Here is a 25,636-nt window from a genome sequence, read left to right as displayed (position 1 = left end):
AAATAACACTTTTCATTGGTTTAGAACATTTTTTTTCCCAAACGATGAAAGCCCCACCTTGTTTCTGGATGTTTCAGACTAAAGCTGGCGTCAGCATGAGAGCACCACCATCTCGTAGCTCCGTCGTGGTCATTCCGCGAGCAATCATGGCAGCCGCTCCCCACCGGAAGCCTGCGGGAGTCGGGGGCCCCCAAGACTTTTGTAGAATCTTCACGGCTGAGGGGACGCTTTTCGAGAATGGAGCCCAAGCCCTAGCAGGCAAGCGTCCGAGTTCCAAGGTGTCCCAGGGCCATTTTAGTGGACCAGGCCCAAAACCGAAGAGCCGTCCGCCATTTTAAGAGTCATGTGGCAGCCGCCTATCGCTGCACTGCAAGAGTGGGAGCAACTCAACAACATGGTGAGCGAGACGCTGTAGCCGCAAGAGCGGGCGCAACTCAGCTGGATGGCCGCCACCTGGGGAGGCCCGTTCACGCCGCCTCCCCCACGCCCCCCCCCCCCCCCCCCGGGCCGCCCCACGCCAATTTACGGAGCAGCATTGTAGGATACCAAAACCAGTTTACTGGACATCACCTGGGTGCCATCAACATCTCAGCGCGTTCTACTGGCCTTGGGACTATTCGCACAACAGACCGCTACTGACGAGGCCTCCCCCCGCACCACCCGGGACGCCCCACGCCAACTTTCGGAGCAGCATTGTAGGATACCAAAACCAGTGCGGCACCCAGGCGACATCACCTGGGTGCCGTCCAGAACTCAGCACGTTGTGCTGCCTTGGGACTATTCGCACAAAAGACAGCTTCTGACAATTGTTGCTTTTTTTGGTGAAAAATGTTTAAAAGTTTTTACAGTTTTTGTTCCGTTCATTATATTTAAAAGTTAATAAAGTTTTATAATCTTACTTTGTTGGAGTGTTATAAATTTTTTTAAAAACGGGTGAATGGGGCCTTGAATCGGGTTTTTGTCATGTGTGGGCTTTGCAAGTGTACTGCTACAGGATCGGACATTTCAAACTCAAATGCACGTTCTTTTTCTTACCTTTCCGAAGCATGGAGCGCAATAGCAGGCAGAGAAAGGGTGATGCAAGTGTTGAACACTGCCTAGCCTGGAAGTTGCTGGCAGGCCCCCCCCCCCGCCCGCTCCTGAAAGAGGACACACACACACCGCCGCCCCGAGTACTTCACAGAACTTTAAAAGACCATGCGCTTGTTTATGAGGCTTAAATGGTTTATCACCCCTTCTAGAAACCCTGCATCGACCCTCTGACGTTTCCTGGAAGAATTACCACGTAACACAATACCAAGCCCTGTCAGCTGAAACCCCCGAGGAATCATGGGGCATATTATCAAGGGGGTTTATCTCCGCTTTTTTGGCTTTAAAAGCCAAGAAAGCGGAGATAAAATTATGTCCCTATTACCAAGCTGTCGCTAACACCAGTTAGTGACAGCTAAAAGGAGATAGCGACCATCGTGGGCCCCGCTTTGCATGTCAGTGATAGTGCCCTGAGCAGTTCTTAGCCATGTTATCCAATGGGAGGTGGATAACATGGCTAAGAGCATTTGCTCGATAATACATGAATATCGCTGACTTTTCTGCGATATTCATGCATTGCGGCCGTTTTTTATTGCATTTGCGATAAACCTTGCTAATAGCAAGGTTTATCTGCGATAAAAATCGCCGATGTGCGGCGATAATTTTTGTCTCTAAACAAGTTAGAGACAAAAATTATCGCTAGTTGTTGGTAATATGCCCACGGGGTTTTTGCTTGCAGAAATCGGGAGGCGGGAGACTAGCACTGAAATCAGTAGTCTCACGCCTGAATCGGGAGGGTTGGCATGTCTGGATTCTCTACAGCTGGGGCCATAAACTACATCCGCAGGGCTAGGTGATAGCCTGGGACCGGCCTGGCATCTAAAATGGCTGCCGTGCACGACAAAATTGTGGCATTGGAAAAAAGGCAAGATGGCGCAGACAATGTTTATCAATAAGGATTCATTTATAACAAAATATTTTATCGCAGTGACAAATTGGCGGTCAACACTTCCTGATTTCCATCGAATCGAACGTTAACAGACGTCACGCAGCAAAAAAAATAAAAAGCTCACGCACAGCCGCTGGAAGAGATGTATCAACATATATGAGCCTCCTCAGCCACCCTCATGAAACATAGGGGATTAGGATACGTCTCCCGCACCCCCTTATACCTAGTAATTTAATTAAAACGAAGCACAAAATGGCGAATTCCCGTTTCGCTACCAGTTTGCGGCCCAGTTCGCGGCCCGTGAAGCGCTTTTACCGTGAAAAATCATTTTTTTTTTATTTTCCCCACGGGACCCTTTACTAACCCCAACAACATTCCTAGGGGGTCAAGAGGGGTATACCTTGCCCCCTTTCATTAAATTCCCCCTTCGTTTTTCACCTCTTCTTCTCTCTCGATCCTACCGAGAGATAAGATGGCGGCCGCTCCGGTCTGTTTAGAATGTTGACAGACACGGGGGAGCCAATCAGCTTCGCATCGCAAAGTTCCGTTTTGCGAAAAGTAAGCGAACCGGAGCGCAGTTACAGATATATATCTTGATTTAAACGTTAATTTCTCAAAAACTACTGGAGCACATACATTGAGACCTAGCAAAGGCACATCGGGCTAACAGTCCCTACAATTTTGCCAAGTTTCGTGCAAATCCATTCAGTCGTTCGAGCTAAAAGTGAGTCCAACCGCCCTATGGAAATTAACATGGGAAAAACGCGTTTTGGGACCCCCCTTTTTTCTCGGCCCCCCCTCGACAAAACCCCCCCAAATTTTCAAGGGCTGCTCAGAAACAAAATGTGCCATTTTCCTGAAAATTTCAGCCGATTCCGTCCACAAACGCCAAAGTTATTAGACATAGAATTTTCAAAAATCCCATAGGGAATAAATCCTAACTATACATACCTACTGGCGATAGCCAGTAGGTAATATATATATATATGGAAAGTTTCGGGCTGAGAAAAATCAAAATTAAAAAAAATAAACGCAGTCTCCCACCCTTTATTTTAACGATGCTCCCAGGTGGGCCATGTCCCCTGGGCATGCATATTTTTATTAAAAAAATGAGGCACGCATGTGACCCCCTACTAAGGGCATTTTTATTCCTTGAGGAACACCAACTCCCTAGGGCTACATATAGGGGAACAGTGCAGACCCCCAGTCGCCGGGGACCACAAACTCCTTAGGGACTTTTTTTTAAAAGGAGAGGGGCCATGCAAACAAGTCTCTTACAACCTTCAGAAGCCCTGGGGACCACTGCCTTCCCAGGCTAAATTAAACAATATGGAGGGAGTCTACATGGACCCCTGGGGGCCACCACCTCTTCGGGCCAAATCCAAAATTTAAACATGGAGGGGGGCCACGCGACACCCTTCCAGGGACAAATACAGCCTCAGGGACAACCACCTCCTTGGGACTGGCCCATTTAAAACAAAGGAGAAAGGATACTCAGCCCTCCTCCTGGAGCTATTTATGACCCTGGGGACCCCCACCCCCCAGGGCTGGCTCCTGCTATCTCCCAAGGTGCCCACCATTAGAAGATAGCAATTTTCTTATGCTTGGCAGGAGGTGTAACAGCTGCCAACAAACGAGAGCAAACACTAACTCCGCTCCCAGAAAACCAGAGCTGTCAAACTGCTTGCGCATACTGGGAGTGGAGGTTTAATCTTTTTCCCTACCCGCTGCAATGCAGGCATGGAACCAAATGAAATATTTCTCCCACACGCAGGGAGTTCCATATTTATAAGCTCCCTATGTGTGGAAGCAACACCGGCTGCCACTGGAGGTGGGGAACAAGCAGACACTGTGGAGGCTTTGAGTCTCCCCTCTCGGTCCCCATCATAGCAAACTGGGTGCCCTGGGAAGGCTCTAGTGCATCCAAGTAGATGTGGTCAAGTTCTGGTGAATTGTGTCCTCTGGGCTTAAATCGGCCTGGTGGCCACATAGCCCCACTCCCCAAGTTGGGTAAACGTTTCTGGCAAAACTGGTGACTCTCCTTGGATAAAGTGAGGTTCCATTCTGGCCCTGAAGCTCATTTCACAGCACTCACAAATATAAACTTAGCAGATGCCCCAGTCGAAGTTCCACTTCAGTAAAGCATAAACAATTCTAACTTCTTGGGTTTGGAAAAGGCAAAGCAAGTCTATTTCCTGTTGTATTCCACTTTGAAAATTCAACCTGGACCCAATGGAGGTGAATGCAATCCGATCTGGATTGGCCGGCAGGAGTGGTTGTTTTCCCATCATATCCTGGGGAGAGTAGAGTCCATGGTTCTCCCTTGGTATACCTGAGGTATGCAAATGCCCAAAATCCATAGCACCAATCATACACCTAATCACAGACACACGGAGGCACTCACAGACCTATTGTGCCAGTCAGAGACCCCCTCAAAGACAAACATAGCCACTCAAACACCCACTCATAGACACACACAGGATCTCACACACCTACACACAGACCTATAGCCCATAGCCCACTCCCAGACCCAGACATGCACTCACGCACCAACTCATGCACTCGCACACCTACTCACAGACCCACACAGGCACTCACACACCCACTAACATAATCATACAGCCACTCACTCACACACCCACACACACACCCACTCACCATCCCATACAGCTACTCACACACCCACTAACAGACCCATACAGCGACTCAAACACCCACTCACCGACCCATACAGACATTCATTGAAAAAAACAAAGATTACAGGGATGTTATAGTTAAGCTCAGATTTTACATGGACAAAACCACTGAAATTCAACAGTTATAGTTACTTGAGCTAACTATTACTTATACCCCCGCACTGCACTGCTTATGAGCTCACATATTACATCAATCATGACATGGTCAGTGAGTTTCTATTTGTGACCTACCTCATGAATAGTAATGAGGCAGGTAAGTTTGTGGCCCATTCTGAATGGGCATCCTATTAGCACATAGATCAGAAAACAAAAATCTATTCCATTTGCTAAAAGCCAGCGTGAAATTTGTGATCACTTTTTTTGAGGATGGAGTCTTTTTTCATTCATCTAGCCATTTGCTCCTTCAGGTAATACATTGATTTTTTTCCAAACTCTAAAATGTAAAGAGTGAAGCAAGGAGAAATAATTCACAAATGTAAGTGGCCTTAACGAAAGTTATAGACTGCATCAAAAAAACGATATTAACGTAATGTACAGTAATTTGCAACACACTGGAAAACAGTCATGAGTTTTTTTATGGCAATTTTTGACTTATCACCTGAAAAGGGATCTATGACGTTACAACGCAGGCTATTACAACGCCTGCTGTTACAACGCGGTTTTTACATCGCATACCATTACAACGCATAGTGCTTTTAGGCGCTGGATAGTGAATTATTTAATTTACTATTCCAACTCCAGTCCCCGTGGATAGTAGGGAAGGTACTGGATAGTAAATTAAATATATTCCCTATCCTAGAGCGCCCCCCAGCGCAATGCGTTGTAATGGTTTGCGTTGTAATGGTTGCGATGTAATGGTAGTGCGTTGTAATGCTTGCGTTGTAAGTGATGTTTACCCCTGAAAAGGCAATGACATTCCAAAAAAAAGCAAAATGAAGCCATTTCAGATACAAAAAAAGTCATACTGGTAGAGTAGAAACTATGGAAACCTTAGTTGAAGCCTCGTCTGCTCGAAAGGGAATGAAGGACAATTTAAGAGATTCATATTTTGGTTATACAGATGAAAAAGGATCCTAGGGCTGATGTACTTTTAGAAGACAGACAGATCAACTTTTATGAGCAAAAGGTTATAGGAGAGAGGAAGAGCAGGGTTGTAGAAAATAGCCCAGATAGCCATCTGTCTGTCTGTCTATTGTCTGATATTTTCCTTTATGACATTGATGGTCCCTGTGACCTCTCTTCATAACCCATAGTAATGAGATGATGACTCTGCAAATATATGTTATGTTATGTTATGTTATTTATTTGTTAAAGCGCAACAGCTGCCCCAGCAACGGAGCGTCCCGGCGCTAACCTAACCAGTACCTGAGGAGAGGGGGGGAACCAACAGAGGAATTAGATGACAGAGAAGAGATGGGTTTTGAGTTCCTTTCGGAAAGCAATCAGATTGGTTTGGGTACGGATGTGTGGAGGTATATATACGTAAATGCCCAAAAACCCTAATAAGAACAGTTGACAAGAAGTATTCGACTTGGATTTATTTCTCTATTCACCATTTCCCTACATGTTTGTCATGATGATGACTCACTGGCTATTTACACAGGATAAACATTCTAGCTTTTCTACTTTGCACCAACTATGCGCTTATTTATATCTTGGCGGGACTGGTCCCACCACTGCTTTTTCAGTGGTCTTCCCAACCGCCCACACGGCCATCCAACCACCTGATTTAGATGCTGTCTGGCAATGTATGAGAATACAGCGTGGTCCTGCTGACTCTGCCAGTTCTGAGCTCCAAGCCGGCATGGACTGCACCCGGATTCCTTCTGTCAACATTTGGATGTGACCTGTTTTGACAGGAATTCCTGCAGAAATCCCTCCTCCTACAGTACAGCAGAATGGGGAGAAAATGAGTGAATACTCACCTATTCTCGTGGTTTCAGCAGCGATTTTATCCTCTACACCGTCATCCAGGTCCTCCCTGTCCTGCTGCACTGTGACCGCAGTGGACCAACGCCGCGTTTTGATTGAATCGATGGTAGGTGTTCGTGGTTTGTGCGTGGGTACAATGAATGATGTGAACACTCATCAATGCAGAATGTGAGAAATATGATCACTCCCCAAAACATACAAGCACTTATGAACTCATACACAACATATATTGAACTTACTTTTAAATAAAAATACTACGTAAATCTCAGTGCACCCCCATATCCTCACTCCATTAGAGGACTGCGGATCTCAGACTGCCAGCCTATCTGGAACATATAAATCAGCTCGGCACAAGATCACCAGCTCAGTGGCAGCAGAGTACTGGTCTTGTATACAGCTGCAACATCCAAATACAATTTGATACTAATGAACTATAAAAAAAGAAGAATATATAAAGTGTTTTGCATAGAATATCTGGTCCCTCAGAAAAAATGATTCCAAATAGTTTAGGTTGTCCCATGAGGATATTAAAAAGGAGTTCAAAATGAGACTGATCTGAAGAAATGTCCATTTTCCATACCAGTTCTTAGACCTGTTAGCTTTAGGGTGGTCTACCCCCAAACTTTTTGCCTTCACACCTCCTAATTTTCTGAATTTGTTTTAGTTGGCCTTAGAAATTTTACCACTGCTAACCAAGTCTAAAGTGCTCCTGCTCATTCCCTAAAATGCAATAGAATTGGCATACACCTGATTGACATATTTAATTGACTTATATGTCCCTTGTAAAGTGGCATAACATATACACATTTTAAAGTGACATATTTGCACACAGCAGGCATCTTGGTCCCAGTCGCTGGTAGACACACTGCCATATTATTATAACTGAAATATACAGCTATTTGTTTATATGGGAGAAATTTACAGTGCAGAAAAAGGTTCCATCAAGTGCAGAAAAATCTTCCTTCGTAGGAACATTTTGCAGAACATTTTTCTGCACTTTAAGTTTATCCCATATAGAAAAATGGTTGTATGTTTGGGTTTTACTTGTAACAGTGTCAAATATGGTGAAAGGTATATGTTGTGCCACTAGTACATACAACACATGCCCTCAGTCACCAATACACATATATGCCATTCATTCACACACATGTTCCTACATCCACACAGACCATGCACTCACTGACACACATGGCAGCCCTATCATAGTACCCCTAGTCACGGTATTTTTTTCAAACCAACGTATTGGACTCCATGGTCATTAGAGTTAAAATCAATGAAGATGGGAATGGGGGTGTCTAGTAATTATGCAAGTTACTTGTCCTTCAGTAGCTCACATCCATTTTCATTGATCTGATGTAGCTCTTATTACAGAAAAGGTTGGAGACCCTTGATTTATATACATTAATACAGCTAAAATTGCAAATTTCAACAATTTCATGACTACTGAATTTACTTACTAAAAACACAACTAAAAAAACCATATAGAATTAAACACACTACAATAAATTACATACAAGTTAATACGTACTAACAATATTACATACAACAGCATACATACATTTTTTTAAATGATATTAAAAACGACACAGTAGTTTTCTATCACAATTTTTTTCAGTTATTTTGTTAAAATACCTTTCCTACACAAGACTAATACATAGCTACATGAGTTGGCAATACACTGTTCAGTCCGAGTTTTAGCAGAAATCTATTTGGAAACTCCCTACAGTCATCAGTGCACACTCTTGAAAATCAACACGATTTGTCCAAGCATGATCAAAACAGCAGAAACATCTTCCTCCGTCCATATGATACCCTTTCTCTGTGGTGTATAACACCTTGCATCAATTTGCTCAGTAAAGGAGTTGACTCAAAGAGATGGTGCTGCCACTTCCTATTGCCATCATCCAGGACCTACTAAACAACAAAAGTAAAACACATAAAGATATTAATACACAGATTGACTGTGCGAAATCTGGTTCGAGGGATTCCAGGGAAATTAAAAGTTACTGAACCCTGATTTGATCTATTGGGGTTTGGTGTCCTGGGGCCTCCATAAAGCAGAATCTCAAATTGTGTACCAAGTAACCCTTTCAGGACATGACACAGTATTTACAATTGTAGTGCCTTGCCTTCTTGGTAAACAAATGCTGTGGAATATTGGTCAATGTTTCAGGATGTCTAATCAGAATGATGTTCTTTACTTTGATCATGCTTATTATGCTATATACGATCATCCCATCACAATCTTAATTAATTAAAAATGACAATTTAAGCACACGAGTGGTAATCCGAATTCAGCAATAATGTGTGTATCAAGAACAGTGCAACAATCCTAATACCATAGACCCCCTAGACAAATCTACTTATGTGCCTTAAATTGCCATTTCTCTTTCTGAAGTTAGGGAGCAGATTCCAATGATATTAAAACCCCAGTAATTCAGTTATTAAGGCATTCTTGATTCTGAAACAGAGAGCATTCGTATTATGCTCTGCAATAACCCCTTTTAGTTATGCAGATTTTAAAGTTTTTGATAAATAAACATGTAATACTTTTATAGTAGTCAGTAATTATGTGGTTTACGTCTGTGAAACAAGCCTCTTTGGTGCTTAGCACTACTCCTAGCTACTTAAGACTGCCATCTTAAAATCTTTCAAAGGGACCATTATTAACCAAATGTGATTGAATCACACTTCATGTGACGTTTATTAAATTCACATTTTTTTAGGTAATGATAAGAAAAGGAGAACTGACCTGTCAAGTGTAGTGCTATGGAGGATCTGGTGTGGGGAAATATATTTGGGGAGCATCTATCACACTTCTCTGGTTCTTTATTTCCTACCTACCTCGCTTCTTTCATTCTGGTTCCATTCTAGTTCTGAATCCCATTGCCATACCTGCACATGATCCCTAATGGTGTTTAGGCTTCTAACACACATCTGCCATGCGGAATTGCTGTCCTAGATGCTGCCCCAGATATGTAACTACCCACTGAATGTGCTTCCCCTATCCAATATGTGAGGTCACCATTGCTAATGTATTAGGAGCATAGCTTCACTTAACTCACTTTGTATCCAATATGACACATTTTATTTCAGAAGGAAAGATAAAAGGCTGAGTAATCATGATTTTGCAATGGTAGGAATGTTTCTTTTGCTTTGGAATAAAGGGCTCACCTTATGCCTTCCAACAATTCACTGCTGCACAACCATTTGGTTTCTGACAATTACATACGGCATGAACTAGATGTACTAGTCATATTACAACTATATTGTGTTAATAGAGCATCAAATCACTGGACCAAGAATATTGCATCTTCACATAGGTCATGGGTGCATACAAGCTGGCCTGTATTGTTAATAAGAATATGTACTGAAGAGTAGCAAACTACCTGACACACAAAATAGTTTTGTGGGGTGTGGCTTGGTGCTGCAAAAATGGTAGTTGCTCACTGAGCAAGCACCCAGACGGGCCTGCCAAATCATTCATAATACAATCTTGGATCAGACCTCTTCGGCAAACATCCTCGGAGCATGCTGCTGGAACCCCTATGGTTTGAGTGGTCCAAACAGCACATCTCAGATCAGGGTTGGCTTATCTGCTGCAGTGGGCTACCCCATGCTGCGGGGGACCTATGCCTGGAGGACACGTGCAGCACATCATCTTCTCTGCATGACATGAGCCTGCGCCCGTGCTCCAGGGAAGGTAAAGTTTCAGAAGCTTTTACTCTGGTGAAATACAACAGGGGTTTGGCTGCCCCACCCCCATTGCAGTTTGCTTTGTGTATCAGGATGTGCTACATAGTTGTTGCATATACAGGGGACATAGGATGCCTCCAAGACCTGGTATCCTTCCGTGGTTTTTGCATTTGTCACCCCGAGTGGGATGGGTATGCTCAGACGTGAGTCCCATTCTCTCCACACCACTGGAGTCAATCTATCCTGGCTTATGACGGCTGAAAGCCAGAAACCGGTCCTAGGATGCTTGATCCCGGTCCAGGAAAGACATGGCTTGGCAGTTCGGGCTGGACTGTTCCCATGAGGCACAGGGTCAAGGCTGATTTGCATATGGTCATGTCTGAACTGGGGTGGTGTATAGTGCAAAAAAACGATGGATTTGGGCCCGGATCTCTGTACTGGAGTGAATGTATGACATTGTTCTGCATTCTGTCCATCAAATGTTGTTTTTGCATTTGTCACCCAGAGTGGGATGGGTATGCTCAGACGTGAGTCCCATGCTCTCCACACCACTGGAGTCTAGCTAATCTGGCTGATGATGGCTGATAGCCAGAAACCGGTCCTAGGATGCTTGATTACGGTCCAGGAAAGACATGGGTTGACAGTTAGGCTGGACTGTTCCCATAAGGCACAGGGTCAAGGCTGATTTGCATATGGCCATGTCTGAACTGGGGTGGTGTGGAGTGAAAAAAAACGATGGATTTAGGCCCCGATCTCTGTACTGGGGTGAATGTATGACATTGTTCTGCCTTCTGTGCATCAACTGTTGTTTTTGCGCAAGCTACCAGAAGGTGAGCACAGTTTAATTTGTGGTTTGCTTGTGCCTCATCCTGATTAGTATTGTGGTTACTGCTTGACCAGGGGTCACAACCTAGGCAACAAGAAACCACATTTATAACAAAGCCTAGGAGAAATATTGGGAGGAGGAGTTCACCTGCCCCTGACTGCTACTTAAATTTGACCCATTCCTCCCTGGTGGCCTCTCCCTATACATGCAGCCTGCGAGGGTGGTAGGATGAGGCTGACAAGTTCCAGTGAGCCCCCTTGCCTAGCAGCAGAGTGACTGTGCCTCTGTGTGTGCCAAGCGTGACTTGATCCTACATACCATTGCTGAAACCTGGTTGGTCCTGTAAAGCAAAGTCAAGACAGCAATGATTGAATTAAGGTTACTTTTACAAGCAGGTTACTGCCCTCACAGATAGGGTTTAGATCTTAGAGGTCAAGGTGGATTATACAAAGGAGCAATCCTGATGCAACAATATTCACATCATTGGCCTACCAGAGGGTTTGAAGGGCACTGACCTCAATACTTTTATCAATGAGAGGCTCACCTTCTGGTCTCTACTTCTTTGCAGTTGAGTGTGCCCATTGTGTACCAATCAATAAACTTTTATTGTTGTAAGTTAATAAAAACTGTCACAATAGTGTTACATACAATAATTTCATAAAACATATAAAGCCTCAAAGTTCCCACTATATTTACTGTTAAAATTCTTTGTAAAATACTTTGGAGTTAGTAACACATCTTGAGTCAAGTAAGATAAAGTGTCATTGTCCGTGCTGTACATTTCTAACGTGATGAGTTGTTTGGAACTTATTACTAGGCATTGGGTGGTTCTTTTACTGTAAAACCTCACCTAGGAAGTCAAACACAGTTGATTTCTGTTTCATGCAGTGACAAAAATGTTAAGAGTTTGCAATGAATCTTAGGGGCTGTAGGGTCTAGTTACTTGATTATTGCCATTCAATATGTTCAAATTCCCCGTTCATTGATTGCAGGTTTCAACAGTAGTACTCAATGCCGTCTTAAGGCCAAGCAGAAACAGACTAGATGGATTATGTCTTCCTTCAGAGTACCACAAAGTCAATCAATCAATCAATCAATCAATCAATCATAGCATTTGTAAAGCGCACTACATACCAGTGAGGGTCTCAAGGTGCTGGGGGGGGGGGGGGGGAGATGCTACTGTTTAAAGAGACAGGTCTTGAGGAGACTCCGGAAAGTTAGAAGGACTTCGGTCTGCCATAGGTGGATGGGGAGGGAGTTCCACGTCTTGACGGCGAGGTGGGAAAACGATCTTCCGCCGGTCGTCACTCTTTAGAAGCGGGGGACGGTGGTGGGGGCGTGGTCTGTGGATCGGAGCTGGCGGGCTGGGGTGTAGAGGCTGAGTCGGCTGTTGAGGTACGCTGGTCCTGTGTCGTGGAGTGCTTTGTGAGCGTGGGTGAGGAGCTTGAAGGTTATCCTCTTGTTGATGGGGAGCCAGTGCAGGCCTTTCGGGTGGGGTGTGATGTGGCTGCAGCTGGGGATGTCGAGGATCAGGCGTGCGGAGGCGTTCTGGATGCATTGAAGTCGTTTCAGGAGATTGGCTGGGGCTCCTGCGTAGAGTGCATTGCCGTAGTTCAGTATGCTACTGATGAGGGCCTGGGTGACTATCCTTCTAGTTTCGGTGGGGATCCACTTGAAGATTCTGTGAAGCATGTGAAGGGTGTTGAAGCAGGAGGTGGAGATGGCATTGTCCTGCTTTGTCATGGAGAGTGTGGAGTCGAGGTTGATCCCCAGGTTTCCTGCATGGTCGGTGGGAGTAGGGGTGCTTCTAGTGCCATCGGCCACCAGGAGTCATCCCAGGCTGAGGGGGTGGAACCGAGGATGAGGACCTCCTTCTTGTCCGAGTTCAGCTTCAGATGGCTGTTCCTCATCCAGTCGGCCATGGCGTTCATTCCTTCGTGGAGGTTGGTTTTGGCGGTGTGGTAGTCCTTGGTGAGCGAGAGGATAAGCTGGGTGTTGTCGGCGTAGGAGATAATGTTGAGATCGTGTTGTCGGGCGACGTGGGTGTGTGGTGCCATGTAGACGTTGAACAGCGTTGGGCTGAGGGACGAGCCTTGGGAAAGGCCGCAGATGATCTTGGTGGATTTGGAGCAGAAGGGGGGAGGCGGATGCCGTGGGTTCTTCTGGAGAGGAAGGAGGTGGTCCAGTCCAGGGATTCCGGCGCCATGGAGGCGTGCTCTTAGTGTGTGGTGGCAGACGGTGTCGTAAGCGGCTGACAGGTCCAGGAGGATGAGGGCAGCAGTTTCTCCATTGTCGAGTAGGATCCTGATGTCTTCGGTGGCGGCGATGAGGGCAGTTTCGGTGCTGTGGTTGCTGCAGAAGCCGGACTGGGACGGATCCAGGATGTTGTTCCCCTTGAGGAACTTGGTCAGTTGTTTGTTGACGGCCTTTTTGATGACCTTTGCCGGGAACAGGAGCAGCGAGATGGGCCGGATGTTCTTGAGGTACGTGGGGTCTGCCTTAGGTTTCTTTAGTAAGGCGTTGATCTCTGCGTGCTTCCAGCTCTCCGGGAAGGTCGCTGCCTCAAAGGAGGTGTTGATGGTTTTCCGGAGGTGGGGTGCGATGATGCTGCTGGCTTTGTTGAAGATGTGGTGTGGGCAGGGGTCTTCCTGGGATCCGGAGTGGACGGTGTTCATGATCTTGATGGTATCGTCATCGTCGATGTTGTTCCAGGCGAGCAGGCGGTTTGTGCGGGTGGTGGTCGTGGGAGCGGGGGTGTTGGTGGTTGCTGGGGTGGTGATGGCGTTGAAGCTGTCGTGGATGTGTGCGATCTTGCGATGTAAGAAGGTGGCCTGTGAGTCGCACGGATCTTGTGACGGTGGGATGTCGTTGGTGCTGGAGCTGGGGTTGGAGAGTTCCTTCACGATGCTGAAGTCTGCATGATTTTAAACCTTTGTTTCTCCAAACAGGCTGATCGTTCAAGGATTTGCGAGCTCTAATCCAAAGTGTCATCAGGTTTCTTTTTAGGATGTTGAATATGTCGTACTCATGTATTCAGCTGGTTTTAAGATGTTATACAATTGGACTACCATCCAGGCATGCAACCAAGAGGTTAATTTGTACTTATCCTCTATAATATACTATTAGCTACTTTGGTGATGACTTGGCAGAATGTAATTTGTCAAACTAAGATCCCAAAGGTTGTTGGTGTTTGTTTCAAGTATGAGGAATGCAGGTATTTACTGTTTATTGAAACCAGAAAACCTGGGATGAATCCTGGCCTCCCCACTTGACCAAATTGTGTGACCCTGGGCAATTGTTTTATTTCAATTTCCCTCCTTTTTGTTCATTGTCACTGTTAGAAATGGGATCTCCGTTTGGCTAAGGCTTGTGCCAAAGCCAGGCAGATACAACCACTCTAGTGAGGGCAAGGGAGTTACACGCCAAAGATAACCCCTGCTCACCCCCTTGGTAGCTTGGCACAAGCAGTCAGGCTTAACCCGGAGGCAATGTGTAAAGCATTTGTGCAACACACACATACAGCAGCGACACCCTAGGCACACTACAAAAGGGACTCCACACAAGGTTATATCAAAAATAGCCTTTGTATTCTCATAAACACATTAGATCATAATCACACAATGTACACTGTGCCAACTGGTACTAGGCAGTATTTAGAGGGGACTATTTACACTTGACAGGGCCAGTGGGGCCACTGTCACAACCATCACAAAACACCAATTGTAAATATAGCAAAAATAGTGAATGTAGAACACAACCAGTAACTACTGGTGAAATACTGAACTAAGAACTAGATCTGGTAACATAAAATATAGGATGCTTAAATGATATCAGGCATGAATCCCTTTGGCATTAAATAGCATGAACACGGTGTGCCACAATCGGGGGCGCAACACACAGACACTGGCCCTAGGCCAACTGGCATCTCTAGCAGGGGCTCAAATGCTCTCTGTCCCAAAGTGTCAGGGCTGGAGTCTGCCAATGCAGCAATTAGGAAAAGTGCGTAATGAACTTGGCCTAAACATAGCAGCTGCCTGCTAATTGTGGCGCAGCTGTGCACGTAACAAAAGGCAGGCACTGGAAAAGCGGCACTGGGCTCTGGGGCTCTCCCAAATGACTGAAGCCCAAAGGGACACTGACAATGTGCCCCAAAACGTCACACCTGCCCACTGTCTGGGCGGGGCAGCTGTGGAGCACAAACAAGTCCGGGCACTACTGTGCCTCTGGCATCCTAACCCAGTGATTTCTGGCACAATTCCCCCTCAGAACGGGGTGTCTTCACTGTGCCTTAACTGGGCCCAAAAGGAACTCATTCCTGGAACCAACTGCGGAAAAGGGGGGCCCCACTGGGACTCGTAGCTAGAATTGCCCCATACAACATACATCAGAGAGCCTTCAATCACCGGGGCTCTTTCGCGGCTCCCCTCTCTCCAGGTCCAGGCTGCGCGTGGGGCTCTCCCTGGCACATGAGAGCCCCGCCTTTCTCCTAGGACGATCTGCCTCCTACCTGTTGTACTGCAATAGGCTTCCCTCTGTTGGCCTGCCTCAGGTCAGACTGCAGAGTGGGCAGGCACCGACTCTGTGTCTCGGGCCCCCACCATCACCATCTCTCTGCCATAACCTTGCATGCCGCTTCTGGCACTCACCAGACTTCGGGTAGCCCCCCCTCCTCACCGGGGCTCCTGGTAAAACAGCAGCAGGCAGGGCTCTCACCATGCACGAGAGCCCCACTTGGCCACTCTACCACTTCCTGCCTTGGCCCTGCCTACAACCAGGCACTCCGGATGCCTGACTTCCGGGTTGCTGCTGGCAGCACGGCGGCTCTAATGGTTCCTTGAAGCTTCTCGGCGGTGGTGGACTCACTCAGAGCGGCACGAACTGGCAGGGTGGGCTCCCACTCCAGTTTTCAAAGGAAGCATTACGCGGGGGGGCGCCTGCTCGTCGAGCAAGCATGAATGCGTGGTGTGTACCCGCCAATCAAATTAACTCAGTGCTCATGCAATCGCAGGGTGGGCCCACTGGGCTCCCGCTCAGCTCACAAAAATGCGGGGGAATCCCTACGAGGGGTGGGCGTAGTATGCGTAGTCTCGCTACACGAAGCTAAGCGAAGATGTTCACGCACTACGCGAGCTTTGCGTAGCTTCACAAGCATGCGTAGTAGCTTGTTGGATTCGTTCGCAAGCCGTTCTTCTGCTCGGGAGCACGTTGTGCATGTTCGGGGCACTGTCTGTATGCTCGGGGGATTGTAGCGCGCGAACTTACCCATGCAGTGGGCTACGGGCGTGGCCATCTTGTTTTTTCAATTGTCCCGCCCGCTCGCGTTGCCTTATATCCTGTTCTGGGTCGCGCATAACGTGTTCGCGTTGTGCAAGTCATGTTCGGGAACGCATCTACTTGTTCGTGCCGACAAGTGCGTGTTAGCGAGAAATATCGCTCGAACTTACCCACGTGGTCGAGATGGGCGCGGCCATCTTTTTTTTTACACTCTATGGTATGGATCTGGGCCTAGTTCTCTATCCAGCTTTTATCTTTGCAATCTTTACTTATTTTCACAGTTTTTCTGACTTTTTTTACTCATCATCTATCTCTCTCTGTCCCTAAGTTTATATTTTGCATTTTATTTCTACTTTTACAACTTTTTTTTTCCTTTCTACTGTTTTATTTTACTTCTTTCTTTAAGCTCCTACTTCTTGTCCGTAACTTTTTTCCTTTTGTTCTAACTTTTCTTTTCCGCCTCCACCCCAGAACCGTGGCAAAGGGCAGCAGCAGTACCGGCTCAAAGGGCAAGGCGCCTGCGCCCAAGAGCCGACAGCCTTGCGGCAGAATGCGACCTGCAGGGTTGCAGGTCCGCCAACATTTCGGGGAGGTGGCTGCCCTGGTTTTTTTCATCCAGTGCCACCTCCGCTTGACCTTGGCAGCAGGCGGCAGGCCAGGCTCCGGTTACCTCACACAGGAGCACCACCGCCAGTGGGCGAAGGAGCGACGGGCAGTCTTCCGCTGCTCTGGTATCCGGGGCACCCACCAGCAGCTGGCCCACCGGTGGGCAGACATTCTTGACCGGGAGCTGGAGCTTTTGGACCTGCTAGGTGTCGAGGTCGTGGGGCTTGGTGAGTAGCTAGTAATATATATATATAGTAGTATAAGTATTGTGTATAATTATTGGATGAATAAGTAACGCGATTACCGTTGTGCTGAGTTACATTGCAGATCAATTCCATTTCAAAATCTTCTGTGATTGTATGACACAGGTGCTGCACGCCACTTCTCTTACTTGTTTGTTACTTTGCGCTAGCTTGGGCTGATTATTTATGTTAGAGTTTACTTTAGAGAACTGAAGTTAGTTAATGCTATTGCTAGAGTCTAGTCCTTCCATTGTCCTTCAGTGAAATAGTGGTGGATGGATATAGGTTTGCTTAGTATTAGTTCATATTTGTTTTACCTGTCTGCATGACACCTCCTCTGTCTCTGAATGCTGCTTAGTTAGTTCTTATCCCACCCCTCCATAGAACCTTTTTGTAGTTTGTTTACTGAGTGGGAGGCTTAGCAGCAATAGCATTGTCAGTCAGTAGCAGAACAACACATGACACAACCAACCAACAATTTGGTGAATGCACAAATGTATGCATGTACCCTCCATCTCATCTATGCATTTTTGCTGGCAAAAATAAAATGGAAATGCCAACTTACTGAACAATTGGCCCGTCTGGAATAGGTGGTGTAGGTCAGGTGGTACTGGCTTCGTTAGTTAGTATTCTGCAATCAGAATAATTATGGAACATTTGATTAGTGTTCTATAAGTAGACGGGTTGTGTATGGTGAATTTTATTGCAAATGTTGTTTCCTAAAATGTTTGAGCGATTTTTAAATGATGCATTTGTTTCACAGCACTCAATGTTTCGCTCTTTCTTTATTATTTCTTACATGATAAGTACCCAGGGGCAAGAAGACGGGGTCCGAGTCGGCGGGACAACCACCAGAGGAGCGCTCCTCTACCGAGGATCCTGCTGCTGGTGCCAGTAAGTCCTACCGTGCTTTATTATTAACAAAAATATTTCCCTAACTTTTTAACGCACCTTATTTTTTCCAACCTATTAATTAGGCTTCCTTCCTAATTCAATTTTAACAAACGCTTCTTTGGTCCTCATTATATTTTCCAAATTTTGGGTATCCATCCCTGCCTTTCAGTTCCTTCAAACTGCCTCAGCCCTATGACTCTCTGTGCACTATTATTATACTGTTTGTAGCTAAGCTTGCCCTGTTGGCCACTCTTTAGATAAGGTATTCTTTTGAATAAAGCTGTGATAGAATAGCTGTAGCCACTGGGTCCACTCCTGTCTTTTGCGTTGTCCTCTGTAATATCTGGGCTTTGTCAATTACCACCAACAAAATGCGCAACCTGATGTTTGTCTAGTAGTTTTTTGTTAGGTTATTATACTACTACTGTTGTGGGTATTCTCTGCACAGTCACATACAGAACTATGCACAAGAAAATAGGATGTTGGTGATAGAGAGGTTGGACCTTACTTACACCTCAGTCACAGAACTCAGAAGAACCTACAATTCACTGACCGACTAACTATAGTGTCTCAGTCATTAGTCATTTGTCCCACTCCCAACCCCCCACACGAAGATAGATACCAAATGATTTTATTAGACAACCCAGAACATAAGTAACACCGTTTCACTCACTCACTTGTGTAAGTCCACAACACCACAGACACTCAAAATATACCACAGAATCTATGTGCAAGTTCAAAGCTTAGTAAGTTGTTCCATGAAATACATCCAGCTCCAACATGCAAAATAAAGAAGATTAAATAGTATATATTTGTACAACTAGTGCACACTAGAGAACTGTGGGAATCTTGGGGGACCCCTCACCGTTGAACGTATACTGGTTACACATGCATCTTTCGAAAGCTCTGCAAATCTCTGGTTCGTAGAAGGCAATCTTCTCATCTGCCTATTATGAGAAAAATGGTGCATCTTAGACAGTATGAAATACAATTATGCAAGCTTTTTGCAGTCATGCCAAAAAGTGTAACATTATGGAGAAGCAGTAGGGACTAACGAAACTCCATACAAAAACGTGCCTTGTTTTTCAACCTCTTCAGTTGTATGCAACACTCATGTGGCCTCAAAGGCGTCTTACTGCGCAACAAGCTGTGAGGTAACATGTGCAAAACAGTAGACATGGATCTAAAATGGTTACATGGCTCAGGCTAACTTTCCAAAGACTAGAGTAGGAGTAGAGATGAGATGACTCTAGGGACCATATAATAAATTAATACTAATGTCTGTCTACTGACTCTGCTGTAGTACGCAATTTGGACTAGTTACGATCTATGTTGTACTTAACTGTTTTTTCAATCTTCCTTCCTGCTGAAAAAACTAGTAAATTAGGGGGAGGTGTGCAGGCTTCTAAAAAGGTGTACTTGTTTTTATAGGTGCACAACCACTACCAGGCACCAGTGCTGACGGGGCCAGCGGCGATGCTAATGCTACCATTCAGGAGGGGACAGGAGCTACGGCACCTGCAGGAGCACCAGTGGGAGAGGAAACATCAGCGCTGGGCAGTGGTAAGTTATATTCATTACTTATTTGCATTACTAGGAGGAAGGGGAACATTTCTCTCACTGTACTCTAAGACTTATTAAGTAAGTAAGAACTTGAAGTTGTACTGGACAATATACAACGGTTGAAGGAGACAACCTTTACTTGGCATTACCAATGCATTAGCAATAGCATTACCAGCGTGAGTTGAGTAAACAAGGCCTCTTCTATCAGACTCCAACTCAGCTGTGAAAGTTATGGAGAAGACTAAAAGTCAGATCAGATGAACTTGATGGATGTGTTGAACAAAAAGAGAAAGAAGTGAACTAGGGTGGAAAGAGGAAGGACGAAAGAGATGTAATAAGACTACCATAGAAGGATATTTTGGAAGGTGCATGCAGGTGGCTGATAGGAATCCGATGCATGGGTTGTTGAAGGATGGGTGGAAGGTGAAAAAAGATGCCTGCCTGGGTGGGCAACACAATATGGGCGGATGGATATAGTGGATAGCAAGAATCATCAGCGGTGTTTGTGTAAAACACAATGCCAAGGCAAGGTAGGAGTGGACGCATGGGTGGTTGTTGGTGAAAGTGAAACCAGCTAAGGCGATAATAAAGAATGATAGACATTTACTTTTAATGGATGGGTGCCCCATGGATGTATTGTATTCATCATAGGTGGAGACTGTCACTGGAAGCAGGGTCTTACTTTGAAAATATAAAAGGAGATGCAAAAAAGACTGGTATTCTGTGTACTGAAGTCCACCCATAGTACTAGGACAAGTATAATGCAAGAAAAAAACTTCAACAAATGTTACAGGCCAGGGAAGCAGGAGGATAGATACTTAAAGTTACCACTAATTTTATGTACTGCGCTTGCTAGTGCTACTATGCCACTATGTTTTGAAGTAATTTTGTGTTACTGATTTGCTAAGAGTTTCGGTTATAATTCTGTTTCTTTCTTTATAGATACTCCTTCCTAAAAATTATCCCGGAAGGAGTTGGCAGCCAGGGCCCGGCAAAGGAAACTGCAGGCCATTGTGGAAGAGTACCGCCGGCTGGTGGCTCAGGCCGAGGAGGTGGTGGCGGCAGCAGCTGCTGCCTCTTCTAATGCCCCGGGCCCCAGCTAGGCCCGGCCTGCCTGAGTACGGCGCCGTGGTCAGGCAGCCACCCACCACCGGCATTTGTCAACATCTGCCGCCTCCCCACATCATGGATGCAAATGTAGGTGTTGCGTATTTCGGCAACAACTTCTCCTCCGGGTGGCAAAGCTGGAGGACCAATTAGAGGAGCCCGTGAAAATACTGGTGGACAAACACCCCAAAGCCCACCGATTATAATGGACCCTGATCATTTCCCCTTTTTTTAATACTTCTGTTGATGGGTGGGAATTGGGTGTTGGGGTTTTTGTGGGACATTCTTTGGACTTGGACATTGGTTGGGGTTAGGGAGAGGGGTGTGTGAGGTGTGGGATAGGAGGATATTTTTATATTGACATGAATATATGTTATTTATTTTAAACGTACACATATGATGTTAATGTTTTGTGGTGGGGTTACTGTTTCACGAATTAATGTACGTCACAAGGTTTACTTGCAGATGCAGGGCAGCGGCCGGTGTTTGATTTAAATAATGTATTAATTGGCCACATTTGCAACATGCAAACATATAGATGCGGTACCTCTCACTGAGTTATATTTGTCCTATTAGTACTACCAGTCTCTCCTCCATTTTACCTGCCAGCAAACTTATCTTCTTACTTGTGATTGATGATGATTAAGTTCGGCACCGCAAGGGCTGCATGGTTTCGCAAGACAATGGAAAAGATGCTGTGGTTGTGTGATGGTAGTAGTAGACTAGACACTGGCACTAGCATTTGCAAACAAAAACAAAGAGACAGTCATTTGCCTGAGAGAGAATGTTGGAGTAGTAGAAAAGTACAGTACATAAGACAACAAAAAAAACAATATTGCAACTGCTAAACTAAAAGAAAACAATGGTGTCGGGACTGTCAAGTACAAGCAGATAAGAAGAAGTTCAACTGTAGTTGTGTTGAAGGAGTCACTAAAACACAATCCTAATTCGTAAACTTTAATTCTGTAAAATTAAATCCAAACAATGCCGATGCAATTAGATGTATCCGCTTCGATGGGTCCCTTTGGAAAATTAATTGGCTTGTACACTACATACACTGAGCTTGGGTGGGCAAGCAGAAGAAGATCCTCGCCCTGCCTCGTTGACATTTAATTAGTGTTGCTTTCACCACATCTGCCCCAGCAAGCGTGTGATCAATTGTTGGTGTAGATTTAATGTAGTCACATCACACCTCAAAATAAAGCCACACAGCCCGGGGGAAGAGGGTTAGGGTTTGATGAATGGATGGGAACGGGGGTTTGGGGAAAGGTTTGACAAAGAAAAACAGTACGCATGGAGACAACAAAAGCAAAACAATGAAGACGATGATTGATGATCCATTCCCCAATAAATCTAAAGTAAATGTAGATAAAGGAAATGCATGCATGATGACGATAAGTTATAACTTGATGGTTTATAATAATGAGTGGTACTTAACTACTACTATACAATTCGATAGTATAAGGAAGTATTTTTTTTATATATGACATTTGCCTAGGCTGTAAGCCTTCAGAGAAACCCTAATACCTGCTGTAGTGGGCTGAAAGCTAGCAAAGAAAATTAAGAAATAGTTTTAGGGACCAATTACCAAACGCAGTCACACAAGCGTAAAATGAATCAAGAGGAAAAAGGAATCAAAGAAAATACGAAAAAGATACTAAAGTTACTGTATTATCCAGGTACAAATGTGTAGTTGTATCTCGTCATTCAACTTGGTCCTCCCTTCCATGGACACTCTGAATATCATTCTTGGGTGCCAATGGCTGGATGATGAGGATTGGTAAGGTAAGTGTGAGTTGTTGCTCCAAGTATAATAGCACTGCGTAAAAGGCCGGCCTGTAAGTGTTGATGGAAAAAGAAAAGGGGTATTACAAAATAACTGAATGAAAAAAATCAAAATCATTTACGGTGTAGTGCAAAAAGACAAGACTCGTGAGCGAGAAGACTTTCAGACTGAGGCGGCTTGGATACATTGTCTAACTCTACTCTACTAGTTGCACAGCATTAATCTAGAAGGACAACAAGATAGGAGCCAGCACAGAACAGGCCCACGACACTGGGCCATGAGTCCGTGGACCGTGACCCAAACTCCATTTACCTTAATTTTTCACAGAGCCAGACTAAAGGCATATACAGCAACCTAGCATTTTCCAAATCAAGTGACTAAATCAATGCGCCATTGTCAGTCATCAATCGTACCACTATTCTACTCCACCACTGCCCACACATGTAGCCTAGGTCTGTTGTGGTTCTTGTTGATTGGTTGTGTTTACCTTGTAATCCACTTCCTGAACGTATTCCATCAATCATCTCAGATCCAATTGACGGACAGCCTGCAAAGATAGTATGGTGGTCATCATCATCAGGTGTGGCACGTGTATGTGTTGTCCAGCAGACCAACAGCAACTCAGTCTGTAGTGAGTGACTACGATTAAGTAAGTCCAGACTGCACCTTCAGTAGTAGGAGTACAATTGGATATCATTAAACAACATGGAAACATTGACTATCACTTGAGTCACAAGTACTTGATTATTATTAAACTACTAGTATAGTTCTACTTCATGCACATTTGCTCAGAGTCAGCAAGAATCCAATGCAATGCATGACATCATTCATTTCATATACCTGTCTTGCTCTTCTCTTTGGCTGTCAGATCACAGATGCTGCAGAGCCTTCTGAAAGTGATGACGAGTTTACTTTAGTTGAAATGCCTGCTCAAGTTATGACAGTGAAGAGTTGTGTGTGCTGGCAGACAGAAGTGGTAGCCTTAAGACAGTGATGAGTTTCAGATTGGAAACAAAACAGAAGATGGCTATAGTCACATACGTTTCACTTGTTATGGAGGGACTATTAGAGGCTACATTATTGTACTATTCTCCCTCTCCATCCAATGTATGTCAAGATGGAAATGTATTTAGGGCGAGTCAGGAAGATGGAGCAGGGCTCTGAGGAGTGGAGTGGACAGTTAAATGCACAGATGTGCAACTCCAATAGGTAAATAAAAATAAGAGACGGTGGTGATGGATTTGTTGTGGTTTGATTTGAAGTTTGAACCAGAAAGACAGATATACACACAAATAAAGGAAGGGAGAAAGTAAAAAATTTGAAAGCCTAATTGTCAGGGAAGAGGAGCTCGTCCACAAACCCTGGTGGTTCGGACAGAAGTAGGTCATGTAACCCACTAGTTATGTCTTTGGACTCACTCTCCTCTTCCTGCTGTGATTCACGTATTTTGTAGTCTGGTGGTATGAAGTGCTGATTCATTTTGATCATGGTTAACCTCTCCACGCTTTTGGGTGAGAGACTGGTCCTTTTCACAGTTACAATGGCCCCAGCAGCACTGAAAACACGCTCAGAAGAGACACTTGCGACAGGGAAAACCAGATACTTTATCGCAAGCCTGCTGAGCGCTGGTCATTGGCTTCTTTTCCCATACCAATACACCAATGGGCTTTGCACCATGAATACCTCCGTTGTGTCATCCAGATAGGCCTGGACCATCCGCTCAATGTTCAGTGGTGCTCTGATTTGCTTGGCCTCTTTTAGCTTTGCAACAGCTAGAGACTTACCCAACCCTTTCTGTAGAAACCAAGCAGCTATTTTTTTGGTTGTGTCTGATGAATCAGATCATGTTGGTGCTGTTGTTGTTATTAGTAGTGTTGGTGACTGCTGGGAAGCAAACGTACTGCTCTCATGCAGTGAAGAAGAACTTGACTCTGGAGGATGTCCTGTAGTACTTGCACTGTCCTGGGCTGGCACTGGCAGGCCTCTAATTGAGAGCCGTTCATTTTCTAAATCAGTGGCTTCCTCAGCTATTAAAGTTTTGTACTTGGCAACATCCCCTTCTGAAAAAGGAATTACTGTGTTACTGTTCAGAAATAATTTGTACCATGGATCCAAAATTGTGGCAGTAATGTAATGTCGATATGACACAATCTTATTTTGAATCCTTGTATTGTCAGATAAGTGGGCGGCTAAGGCGTTCGCCAAATAACATGCATCAAGTTTTTCTTCCACACCTTCGTATGTTTCAGACACCTCCTTCAGCTCTTGCTCTAGCATGTACAACAATGGGATAGCTTGGCCCATAGTACAGTCCTCCCTGCTGACTGCACGTGTGAAGACCTCAAAATGAAGTAGCATCTCTGTCAGGAATTTAATGAGGTCCCATTGCCACATCTCAACGGTCATGGCTTTAAAAGTAGGATCCCCTAATCTTCTTGTCTTGACTTAAGCATTAAGTGGTATGTACTGCTCAAACAGAAGATCAAGCATGTAATAAGTTGAGTTCCAACGTTTTGGGAACTCCTGGATGAGTGCTTTGACTGGCATTTTATGCTCATGTTGAATGACCTGTAGCTGCTTCCGGGCTTTAAAAGAATGGTTGAAATGCGTGTATATTCTTCTGCAGGTGGTCAGTAATTTGCTGACTTTGCTTTCATTTTTCAGAAAGTCTTGAACAACAATGTTAATGCACTGTTTCAAATACGGGACCCTGAAATAGCCACCATCTTTCATGGCTTTAACTACATTACTGCCATTGTCGGTGGCAACAAAACTAATGTTAAGGCCTCTTGGTCGCAGCCATTCAAAGACCTTGCTGTTAAACTCAGACAAAATGTTTGCAGCAGTATGAGATTTCTCCATAGCAAACATGGCTACAGTTGCATGTCTGCGAGTATCATTAAAAATCTCAACAGTGTCAACGCCTGTAGATAGCTTGTCTCTAACACCTGAAAAAGAGATCCAGTGTGCAGTGATGCACATGTAATCAGTGGCTTGGCAACTGGTCCACATATCGGTTGTCAGGTGGATACTATG

General features: G+C 45.0%; 1 pseudogene; it reads right to left on the bottom strand.

Annotated features, from left to right (window-relative positions):
- Positions 1–23,926: 23,926 nt before the first annotated feature.
- Positions 23,927–25,333, bottom strand: LOC147701915 (zinc finger BED domain-containing protein 6-like; annotated as a pseudogene).
- Positions 25,334–25,636: the final 303 nt, after the last annotated feature.

Source organism: Lissotriton vulgaris, chromosome 7, assembly GCF_964263255.1.
Source record: "Lissotriton vulgaris chromosome 7, aLisVul1.2, whole genome shotgun sequence".
Taxonomy (NCBI): domain Eukaryota; kingdom Metazoa; phylum Chordata; class Amphibia; order Caudata; family Salamandridae; genus Lissotriton; species Lissotriton vulgaris.
The sequence above is the reverse complement of the archived record's forward strand: the minus strand, read 5'-3'. Positions and strand labels throughout refer to the sequence as shown.